This window comes from Chiloscyllium punctatum, chromosome 3 (genome assembly GCF_047496795.1).
Source record: "Chiloscyllium punctatum isolate Juve2018m chromosome 3, sChiPun1.3, whole genome shotgun sequence".
In the NCBI taxonomy this organism is placed as follows: Eukaryota; Metazoa; Chordata; class Chondrichthyes; order Orectolobiformes; family Hemiscylliidae; genus Chiloscyllium; species Chiloscyllium punctatum.
The window spans coordinates 118,932,012-118,944,022 of record NC_092741.1 but is presented as its reverse complement, the minus strand read 5'-3'; the positions used below and the strand labels follow the sequence as shown (position 1 = coordinate 118,944,022).

General features: G+C 44.8%; 1 non-coding gene across 1 annotated transcript; it reads right to left on the bottom strand.

Moving 5' to 3' along the window:
* Window positions 1-7,382: 7,382 nt before the first annotated feature.
* On the bottom strand, window positions 7,383-7,544 carry LOC140472914 (U1 spliceosomal RNA). Its single transcript, XR_011957952.1, has one exon. It is a non-coding gene; the product is annotated as a U1 spliceosomal RNA (small nuclear RNA).
* Window positions 7,545-12,011: the final 4,467 nt, after the last annotated feature.

The window sequence follows — 12,011 nt, the reverse complement described above, 5'->3', positions numbered from 1 at the left end:
GCTGTCTACTGTGCTGCCTTACCTGGTCTGGGGGTTGACGTGACTCCAGACCCACCCTGACAATGGCAAAGTCTGACAATGGCTCAAAAGAAGGTTTCAATTAACTACCTTCTCATGGTAACGAAAGGGACAATTGAGGCTAAAGTATTATTAAATGGGAGGTGAAGCTTATGAAAGGAGCTGTTCCCTCTCACAGACTTCACCTGGAGAACTGCCCCTTCATATGCTTTCCTCGAGAAAACGCAGAGTTTAGGAAAAAAAAACAGATTTGGCAGAAGAACAACTGAATAAACAAAAGCAAAGCTCCCAAGTGCAGGGTGTGCAAGGGAGGCCAGAGCTTAGGGTAAGTCTAGCATTCCAACTTCCTGCTCCACTGCTCCAGCAGCTCAAGCACTTGGGAGCAAACATTCTGAAACTCCATTACAGATGTGGTTTGATTTTTCAGAAACAGGAGTTGGACGATCTGTCAGACCCTGGGTGGTGTCCAAAAGGGAAGGAATTGGAGCAGGGTGTACAACAGGCCTGCTCTGAACCACTGCCAGCTGTCAGTGCTAAAACTGGACAAGGACAAGTAAACCTTTCCAGTGCCTCTCTTCTTGTGTAGAATCTGTGTAGTGCTCAGTGGAGGTGGATAAACCTTCGTTAAAAATGTCACTCAGAAAACGTGCGTTCTACACAGTGCTACCCCATAACTTAACCATTTAACATCAGTTACAATTCTAAGCTTTCACATGGATCGTTACAGAATATTTCTGTCTTAAACCCTCCTTTGAGAAAATATTCAGGGAAGTTGATTACCAGTAAGATGCAATTTGTGTATTTTTCACCAAATATAAGAATAAGGGGTAAGGTATTCAAGACTGAGATGAGGAAGGATTTCCTCCCTCAGAGAGTTGTGAACCTGTGGAGTTGTCTCCCACAGAAAGCTGTTGGGGCCAATTCATGAGAAATATTCAAGAGGGAACTGGATGTGGCCTTTTCAGCTAAAGGGATCGATGGGTATGGGGAGAAAATGGGAGTGGGATACTGAGATCACCCGTGATCATATTGAATGGTGGTGCAGCTCCTCCCACACCTATTTTCTACGCTTCTATCTTTTCTAATGTACTGAACTTTTGAGCTTAACCAATTTTATCTTGTCCAGGAGTAACATAGCATGAACAGCCAAGGTATTGAGACTGGCTCTAATGCAACGAGGGGTACGTTGGCTTCCAAGAGATCAATTGTGTTAGGGGATTCTGTAGTCAGAGGTACAGACAGATGTTTCTGTGGCCAGCAGAGAAAAAGCAGAATGATGTGTTGTTTCCCTGGTGCCAGGATCAAGGATGTCTCAGAGAGGGTGCAGAATGTTCTCATGGGGGAGAGGGGCCGGCAGGAGGTCATTGTCCACATTGGAACCAATGACATTGGAAGGGAAAAAGTTGAGACTCTGAAGGGAGATTACAGAGAGTTAGGCAGAAATTTAAAAAGGAGATCCTCTAGGGTAGTAATATCTGTATTACTCCCAGTGATACAGGCTAGTGAGGGCAGGAATAGAAGGATAGAGCAGATGAATGCATGGCTGAGGAACTGGTGTATGGGAGAAGGATTCATATTTTTGAATCATTGGAATCTCTTTTGGGATAGAAGTGATCTGTACAAGAAGGACGGATTGCACCTAAATAGGAGGGGGACTAATATACTGGCAGGGAAATTTGCCAGAACTACTTGGAAGGATTTAAACTAGTAAGGTGGGGGGTGGGACCCAGAGAGAGAGTGAGGAAAGAGATCGATCTGAGACTGGTACAGCTGAGAACAGAAACGAGTCAAACAGTCAGGGCAGGCAGGGACAAGGTAGGACTAATAAACTACATTTATTTCAATGCAAGGGGCCTAACTGGGAAGGCAGATGAACTCAGGGCATGGGACTGGGATATCATAGCAATTACGGAAACATGGCTCAGGGATGAGCAGGACTGGCAGCTTAATGTTCCAGGATACAAATGCTGCAGGAAGGATAGAAAGGGAGGCAAAAGAGGAGGGGGAATGGCATTTTTGATAAGGGATAACATTACAGCTGTGCTGAGGGAGGATATTCCTGGAAATACATCCAGGGAAGTTATTTGGGTGGAACTGAGAAATAAGAAAGGGATGATCACCTTATTGGGATTGTATTATAGACCCCCCAATAGTCAGAGGGAAATTGAGAAACAAACTTGTAAGGAGATCTCGGCTATCTGTAAGAATAATAGGGTGGTTATGGTAGAGGATTTTAACTTTCCAAACATTGACTGGGACTGCCTTAGTGTTAAAGGTTTAGATGGAGAGGAATTTCTTAAGTGGTGTACAAGATAATTTTCTGATTCAGTATTCAGTATGTGGATGTAACTACTAGAGAAGGTGCAAAACTTGGCCTACTCTTGGGAAATAAGGCAGGGCAGGTGACTGAGGCGTCAGTGGGGGAGCACTTTGGGGCCAGCGACCATAATTCTATTAATTTTAAAATAGTGATGGAAAAGGATAGACCAGATCTAAAAGTTGAAGTTTTAAATTGGAGAAAGGCCAATTTTGACGGTATTAGGCAAGAACTTTCAAAAGCTGATTGGAGGCAGATGTTCGCAGGTAAAGGGACGGCTGGAAAATGGGAAGCCTTCAGAAAGGAGATAACGAGAATCCAGAGAAAGTATATTCCTGTCAGGGTGAAAGGGAAGGCTGGTAGGTATAGGGAATGTTGGATGACTAAAGAAATTGAGGGTTTTGTTAAGAAAAAGAAGGAAGCATATGTCAGGTATAGACAGGATAGATCGAGTGAATCCTTAGATGAGTATAAAGGAAGTAGGAGTATACTTAAGAGGGAAATCAGGAGGGCAAAAAGGGGACATGAGATAGCTTTGGCAAATAGAATTAAGGAGAATCCAAAGGGTTTTTACAAATATATAAAGGACAAAAGGATAACTAGGGAGAGAATAGGGCCCCTCAAAGATCAGCAAGGCTGCCTTTGTGTGGAGCCACAGAAAATGGGGGAGATACTAAATGATTATTTTGCATCAGTATTTACTGTGAAAAAGGATATGGAAGATATAGACTGTAGGGAAATAGATGGTGACATCTTGCAAAATGTCCAGATTACAGAGAAGTGCTGGATGTCTTGAAACAGTTAAAGGCGGATAAATCCCCAGGACCTGATCAGGTGTACCCGAGAACTCTGTGGGAAGCTAGAGAAGTGATTGCTGGACCTCTTGCTGAGATATTTGTATCATCGATAGTCACAGGTGAGGTTCTGGAAGACTGGAGGTTGGCAAACGTGGTGCCACTGTTTAAGAAGGGCGGTAAAGACAAGCCAGGGAACGATAGACCGGTGAGCCTGACCTTGGTGGTGGGCAAGTTGTTGGAGGGAATCCTGAGGGACAGGATGTACATGTATTTGGAAAGGCAAGGACTGATTAGGGATAGTCAACATGGATTTGTGCGTGGAAAATCGTGTCTCTCAAACTTGATTGAGTTTTTTGAAGAAGTAACAAAGAAGATTGATGAGGGCAGAGCAGTAGATGTGATCTATATGGACTTCAGTAAGGCGTTCGACAAGGTTCCCCATGGGAGACTGATTAGCAAGGTTAGATCTCATGGAATACAGGGAGAACTAGCCATTTGGATACAGAACTGGCTCAAAGGTAGAAGACAGAGGGTGATGGCGGAGGGTTGTTTTTCAGTCTGGAGGCCTGTGACCAGTGGAGTGCCACAAGGATCGGTGCTGGGCCCTCTACTTTTTGTCATTTACATAAATGATTTGGATGCGAGCATAAGAGGTACAGTTAGTAAGTTTACAGATGATACCAAAATTGGAGGTGTAGTGGACAGCGAAGAGGGTTACCTCAGATTACAACAGGATCTGAACCAGATGGGCCAATGGGCTGAGAAGTGGCAGATGGAGTTTAATTCAGATAAACGTGAGGTGCTGCATTTTGGGAAAGCAAATCTTAGCAGGACTTATACACTTAATGGTAAGGTCCTAGGGAGTGTTGCTGAACAAAGAGACCTTGGAGTGCAGGTTCATAGATCCTTGAAAGTGGAGTTGCAGGTAGATAGGATAGTGAAGAAGGCATTTGGTATGCTTTCCTTTATTGATCAGAGTATTGAGTCCAGGAGTTGGGAGATCATGTTGCGGCTGTACAGGACATTGGTTAGGCCACTGTTGGAATATTGCATGCAATTCTGGTCTCCTTCCTATCAGAAAGATGTTGTGAAACTTGAAAGGATTCAGCAAAGATTTACAAGGATGTTGCCAGGGTTGGAGGATCTGAGCTACAGGGAAAGGCTGAACAGGCTGGGGCTGTTTTCCCTGGAGCATCGGAGGCTGAGGGGAGACCTTATAGAGGTTTACAAAATTATGAGTGGCATGGATAGGATAAATAGACAAAGTCTTTTCCCTGGGGTCGGGGAGTCCAGAACTAGAGGGCATAGGTTTAGGGTGAGAGGGGAAAGATATAAAAGAGACCTGAGGGGCAACCATTTCACACAGAGGGTGGTACGTATATGGAATGAGCTGCCAGAGGAAGTGGTGGAGGCTGGTACAATTGCAACGTTTAAGAGGCATTTGGATGGGTATATGAATAGGAAGGGTTTGGAGGGATATGGGCCAGGTGCTGGCAGGTGGGACTAGATTGGGTTGGGATATCTGGTTGGTATGGACAGGTTGGACCAAAGGGTCTGTTTCCATGCTGTACATCTCTATGACTCTATGAGTACAGTGAGTCCATAAGCCATCTTTTTGCCCCTCATACTCAGGTGTGGCTGCTGTGTGTTTTGAACTCTCAGTGAGATCATTCTGGTCTTTGTGTGGGAGTGTGTAATGGGTAATAATGAGCTGAGAGCCATTTTCCAGCTCTCTCTATGGAGCAGTGCACTGTCTGCTCGCTTGTACAAAGTGCAGCCTGACTCTGTTGTGTGGTCACTCCTTCCCAACTTGAGTGCTACCCATTAGTGATAGACATGGTCCCATTCACTTTGAAAATATATCAGACATCAGTTTGAATTGAGAATAAAAAACAAAGAAATGCTGATTTCCTCATCAATCTAAACAGAAAGTCGAGGCAAACATTAGATTCCTGGGTCGGACCTAATGCGATAAACAATAAGTTTTATTCTTTTTGTCTGTTGCGGAGATCAGTGACTGAATGGGTGCTTATGTACTTTCAATAAAAGGATAACAGAAGTTTCAGACTCACAAAAGAAAAACCCAATTGATGTTATTTGCTGTGCAAGAAATTATTTGAAATGTTGTTGTTGCAAATAATAGAAAGAAAGATTCAACCCTTTTACCTCCACAACAACCTTACAGACACTCAACCCCAGTGAAAGGTCTCTGTCTCTGTGCTAAAATGCTTTGTTCCAATGGCATGTCTATAATCGGTTTCTGGGTTCATATGATGCTTTGTTTTTGGTTAATGCCACTTCCTGAGAGCCGTAAACCAGCTGCTAATTCAGCGTACCTACCTCTGAACTTATGTTCTTTAAACTTCAATAGCCTTGTGGGATGTCTTCCTTTCTGACATCTCAACAGTCTTCTGTCTTTGGAGCTCTTCTCTTACCATCAGGACTCCTTTATAGCCCAGACTGCTTTGAGACTTTTAATAACAGCACTGCTACAGCTAGGAACCTCTTCTCTCTAAATGAACTTAAACTACTTGATTTCTTCTGGATTGTTCTGGTGTTCTATGTTTATGAACTCATGGTGCTTGGCAACAGCAATATTTTCCCTCTTTTTTTTTCCTAATGCACTGAACTGTTCACCTCAAGGGTATAAAGCCCTCACTTAAATACATGCAAACAAAACAAGTCTCATCCACTCCAGTACCATTCATAAACTAAGTGAAACTAAAAACTATGTTTTCCTTTTCATAAAACACAAAATAAATAAATAATTTTAACTTAAAACTATATACAGTATTGTCCTTCTATTTTAGAACCCAAACTCTCAAATGATGAACCTTCATTATAATTTGTGTGCGTATTTTTCTGTATGTAACAGTATGTCTGTGTATTTCCAAGAACGTACATTTGTGAGCATGTGTTTACAACTGTATACATTTGTCTGTACATTTGTGAGTTTGCATGTGTGTATATCTGTATTTATATTTATGAATTTGTATATATATTTCTGAGATTGAGTATATATTCCTGAGTACCTGTGTACTTTTCTGATTGTGTGTATATTTCTGAATGCAGTTATGCATATATTTCTGAGTCTGTGTTTATTTCTGAGTGTGTGCGCACATTTCGGAGTTTTTTCATTTCAGTGTATAATTCTGAACATGACTATATTTTGGAGCGCGTGTATATATTTATGATTGTGCATATATTTCTGAGTGTGTATAGTTATGAGTGTTTGTGTCTACTTCTGTGAAGTGTATATTTCTAAGTGTGTATAGGTATATTTCTGGGTCTGTGTGTGTGGATTTCGAAAGGTGCATGTATAGTTCTGAGAGTGTTTTTGTGTATATTGCTGAGAGAGTATATATTTCTGAGTGTGTGTGTCTATTTCTGTGCGTGTATGTACATCTCTTTATGTGTTTATTTCTGTGTGTGCATATTTCAGAACGTGTGTGTATAGTTTAAGGTGTGTATGTATATTTCAGAGTGCATGTGTATATTTCAGGGTGTCATGATTTGGAGATGCCGATGTTGGACTGGGGTGTACAAAGTTAAAAATCACAACAAATTATACATGAAAGAAGTGAAACTATCACTGTATTCTAACAGATGAAAGGCTTAACAGACAATCAATTTTTCAATGTATAATTTCATTTACATCACACTGTAAATTTTTGCAATATATTCTGTGTTAGGATTGAGCCCTCCACTATCACCTGATGAAGGAGCGTCGCTCCGAAAGCTAGTGTGCTTCCAATTAAACCTGTTGGACTATAACCTGGTGTTGTGTGATTTTTAATTTCAGGGTGTGTTTGTGTATATTTAGGTGGGTATGCATATTTCGGAGTGTGTGTACATATTTCGGAGTGTGTGTGTATATTTCACTATATATGTGTATGTCAGAGTGCGTGTACATATTTCGGAGAGTGTGTGTATGATTAGATTATCGACAGTGTGGAAACAGGCCCTTCGGCCCAATTAGTCCATACCGACCCTCCGAAGAGTAACTCACCCAGACCCATTTCCCTCTGACTAATGCACCTAACACTATGGGCAATTTAGCATGGCCAATTTGCCTGACCTGCACATCTTTGGACTGTGGGAGGAAACTGGAGCACCCGGAGAAAACCCACACAGACACAGGGAGAATGTGCAAACTCCACACAGACAGTTGCCCAAGGCTGGAATCGAACCTGGGACCCTGGCGCTGTGAGGCAGCAGTGCTAACCACTGAGCCACCATGCCACCCCAGACTTAAGAGTGCAAACGCAGTCCCCTACTACCATAAATGTTGCAGTTGGGTATCCCGCATTTGGGAACATTGCAGGCGTCGGCACACCCGAAATACAATGGGATAGCCTGCTCCTGGGAGAACCACCTTATTGATCATGGTATCTCCCCTGTCAGGGAAGTATATTTCAGTGTATATGTATATTTCAGAGCACGTGTGCATATTTCGGAATGTGTGTGTATATATTTTGATGTGTATGTATATTTCAGAGCACGTGTGCATATTTCGGAATGTGTGTGTATATTTTTCGATCTGTATGTGTATTTCAGAGCGCGTGTACATATTTCAGAGTGTGTCTATTTTTCATGTGCATGTATATTTCAGAGTGTGTGTGCATATTTTGGAATGTGTGTGTATATATTTTGATGTGTATGTATATTTCAGAGCACGTGTGCATATTTTGGAATGTGTGTGTGCTTATTTCACTGTATATGTATATTTCAGAATGTGTGCATATTTTGGAGTGTGTCTATATTTTAGTGTATATGTATATTTCAGTGTGTGTGCGTATTTTGGAGTGTGTGTGTATATTTTGGTGTATGTGTATATTTCTGTGTGTGTGTGCTTTTTTGGAGTGTGTGTATATATTTTGGTATGTATGTATATTTCAGAGTGCATGGGCATATTTTGGTGTACGTGTATATTTATGAGTGCATGTGCATCCTTCGGTATATTTTGGAGTGTGTGTATACTTCAAAGTATGTGTATCCTTCAGAGTGTGTGTGCATATTTCAGTGTGCACATTTTGGAGTGTTTGTGTATATATTTTGGTGTGTATGTATATTTCTGAGTGCGTGTGCACATTTTGGTGTATGTGTATATTTTACAGTGGGTGTATCCTTCAGATTATGTGTATATTTCTGAGTGCGTGTGCATATTTCGGTGTATGTGTATATTTTGGAGTGTGTGTGTCCTTCAGGGTATATGCATATTTCAGAGTGTGTGTGCATAATTTGGTGTATGTGTATATTTGCTGTGTGTGTAACCTTCAGAGTATGTGTATATTTCTGAGTGCATGTGCATATTTCGGTGTATGCATTTCTGTCTAGGACAATGTGGGTGAGTTTTTATGAGGAGCTTCGAGGCAGCAGTGCCAGTATCTTCTGCCTCCTCCTGTTTTTTTTTATCCTGGAGGCAGATTGTGTATATCCAGCCACCTGCTAGCAGTGGTAGGGAGCTATTTGAATGTGTTAATGATTCAGTGATCAGCCACTTTATCAGGAGATTGAAACTTTCCCAGTATTGCCCAGCAGTGTCTGGAACTCATCAACTCCCAGGAGCTAAGTGTACAACAGAACCTGGTCAGAGTGTCAGGGAAGTGACGCACAATCTGAATATTAAAGAGGGGATCAACAAGGCCAATCTCATCCACTGCAGGGGGAGGGATGTCATTGCTTGAAGGGAGGGAAGAAATAACGAGCCAGCCCTTTGATCCTACCGCACAGCCTTTTCTCTCGGCCCCTGTGTTGACCATTCCCCTCCAGTTCCCACAGTGTGGACACTGTCAGAGTTACAAACAGCCCTAGCAACAGCTTGCACTGAATCACCTGTGGCCTCGAAAAGGACAGTGAAGCTGAGGACAGGTACCTGGATACCATCAGATATTTGAAATGGCACTTGTACCACTCTCCCCTTTTGGGATACTGACCCCAAAATAAAGCAGCCACATCAGTGAGAAATGATCCGAGAACATACAGCTCTGCTGTCTCTGTCTACAGTCTCCCAGTCTGTCTGTTGGTTGTTGGGTTTTATCTGGGACAGTGTGTCTGTATCTGGGACAGTGTGTCAGTGTCTCAGACAATGTGTCTGTGTCTGGGACAGAGTGTCTGTGTCTGGGACAGTGTGTCTCCGTCTGTGACAGTGTGTCTCTGTCTCTGACAGTGTGTCTCTGTCTGGGACAGTGTGTCTGTATCTGGGACAGTGTGTCTGTGTCTGGGACAGTGCGTCTCCATCTGTGACAGTGTGTCTCTGTCTGTGTCAGTGTGTCTGTCTGAGACAGTGTGTCTGTGTCTGGGGCAGAGTGTCTGTGTCTGGGACAGTGTGTCAGTGTCTGGGACAGTTTGTCTGTGACTGGGATTGTGTGTCTGTGTCTATGACAGTAGGTCAGTGTCCGGGACAATGTGTCTCTGTCAGGGATAGTGTGTCTGTGTCTGAGACAGTATGTCTGTGACTACAACAGTGTGTCAGTGTTTGGGACAGTGTGTATCCATCAGGGACAGTGTGTCAGTGTCTGGGAAAGTGTGTCTGTGTCTGGAACAGTGTGTCTGTGTCTATGACAGTGTGTCAGTGTCTCGGATAGTGTGTCTGTGTCTGGGGCAGAGTGTGTCTGTGTCTGTGACAGGGTGTCAGTGTCTGAGACAATGTGTCTGTGTCTGGGACTGTGTGTCGGTGTCTGGAACAGTGTGTCTGTGTCTGGAGCAGAGTGTGTCTGTGTCTGGGGCAGTTTGTCTGTGACTGGGACAGTGTGTCTGTGTCTACGACAGTGGGTCAGTACCTAGGACACTGTGTGTCTGTCAGGGACAGTGTGTCTGTGTCTGGGACAGTGTGTCTGTGTCTGGGGCAGAGTGTGTCTGAGTCTGGGACAGTGTGTCTGTGGCTGGAACAGTGTATCTGTGTCTGGGACAGTGTGTCTCCGGCTGCGACAGTGTGTCAGTGTCTGAGACAGTGTGTCTGTGTCTGGGAGAGTGTGTCTGTGTCTGGGGCAGATTGTCTGTGTCTGGGGCAGAGTGTGTCTGTGTCTGAGACAGTGTGTCTGTGTCCGGGACACTGTACCTCTGTCTGGGGCAGAGTGTTTGTGCCTGGGACAGTGTGTCTGTGTCTGGGACAGTGTGTCTGTGTCTGGGACTATGTGTCTCTGTCTGTGACAGTGTGTCTGTGTCTACGACAGTGTGTCAGTGTCCGGGACACTGTGTCTCTGTCGTGGACAGTGTGTCTGTGTCTGGGGCAGTGTCTGTGTCCGGGGCAGAGTGTATGTGTCTGGGACAGTGTGTCTGTGTCCGGGGCAGAGTGCCTGTGTCTGGGACAGTGTGTCTCTATCTGTGACAGTGTGTCTGTGTCTGGGACAGTGTTTGTGTGTCTGGGACAGTGTATCTGTGTCTGGAACAGTCTGTCAGTGTCTGGGACAGTGTGTGTCCGGCTGCGACAGTGTGTCAGTGTCTGGGTTAGTGTGTCTGTGTCTGGGGCAGAGTGTGTCTGTGTCTGTGACAGTGTGCCAGTGTCAGAGACAGTGTGTCTGTGTCTGGGACAGTGTGTCTGTGACTGGGACAGTGTTTCTGTGTCTACGACATTGTGTCAGTGTCTTGGACAGTGTGTTTGTATCTGGGACAGTGTGTCTGTGTCTGGGACAGTGTGTCTGTGACTGGGACAGTACGTCTGTGTCTACAACATTGTGTCAGTGTCTGGGCAGTGTGTATCCATCAGGGACAGTGTGTCTGTGTCTGGAACAATGTGTCTGTGTCTGGAACAGTGTGTCTGTGTCTACAATAGTGTGTCAGTGTCTGGGACAGTGTGTATCCACCAGGAACAGTGTGTCAGTGTCTGGAAAAGTGTGTCTTTGTCTGGAACAGTGTGTCAGTGTCTTGGACAGTGTGTCTCCAGCTGCGACAGTGTGTCTGTGTCTGTGACAGTGTGTCAGTGTCTGAGACAGTGTGTCTGTGTCTGTGACAATGTGTCAGTGTCTGTGACAGTGTGTCTGTGTCTACGACAGTGGGTCAGTGTCCGGGACACTGTGTCAGTGTCTGGGACAGTGTGTCTGTGTCTGGAGCAGGGTGTGTCTGTGTCTGGGGCAAAGTGTCTGTGCCTGGGATAGTGTGTCTGTGCCTGGGACAGTGGCTCTGTGTCTGGCACTATGTGTCTGTGTCTGGGACAGTATGTCTGTGTCTATGACAGTGTGTCAGTACCCGGGACACTGTGTCTCTATCGGGGACAGTGTGTCTGTGTCTGGAGCAGAGTGTCTGTGTCTGGGACAGTGTGTCTCCATCTGCGACAGTGTGTTGGTGTCTGGAAACAGTGTATCGGTGTCTGGGACAGTGTTTGTGTGTGGGACAGTGTGTCTCCATCTGTGACATTGTGTCAGTGTCTATGACTGTGTGTCAGTGTCCGGGACACTGTGTCTCTGTCGGGGACAGTGTGTCTGTGTCCGGGGCAGTGTATGTGTCTGGGACAGTGTGTCTCTATCTGCGACAGTGTGTCCGTGTCTGGGACAGTGTGTGTGTGTCTGGGACAGTGTGTCAGTGTCCGGGACACTGTGTCTCTGTTGGGGAAAGTGTGTCTGTGTCTGGAGCAGAGTGTATGTGTCTGGGAAAGGGTGTCGGTGTCTGGGACAGTGTGTCTGTGCCTGGGACAGTGTGTTGGTGTCTGGGGCAGTTTGTCTGTAACTGGGACAGTGTGTCTGTGTCTACGACAGTGGGTCAGTGTCTACAATAGGGTGTCAGTGTCTGGGACAGTGTGTATCCATCAGGGGCAGTGTGTCTGTGTCTGTGACAGTGTGTCAGTGTCGGAGACAGTGTGCCTGTGTCTGTGATAATGTGTCTCCATCTGTGACAGTGTGTCTGTGTCTGGGACAGTGTGTCTCCGTCTGCGACAGTGTGTC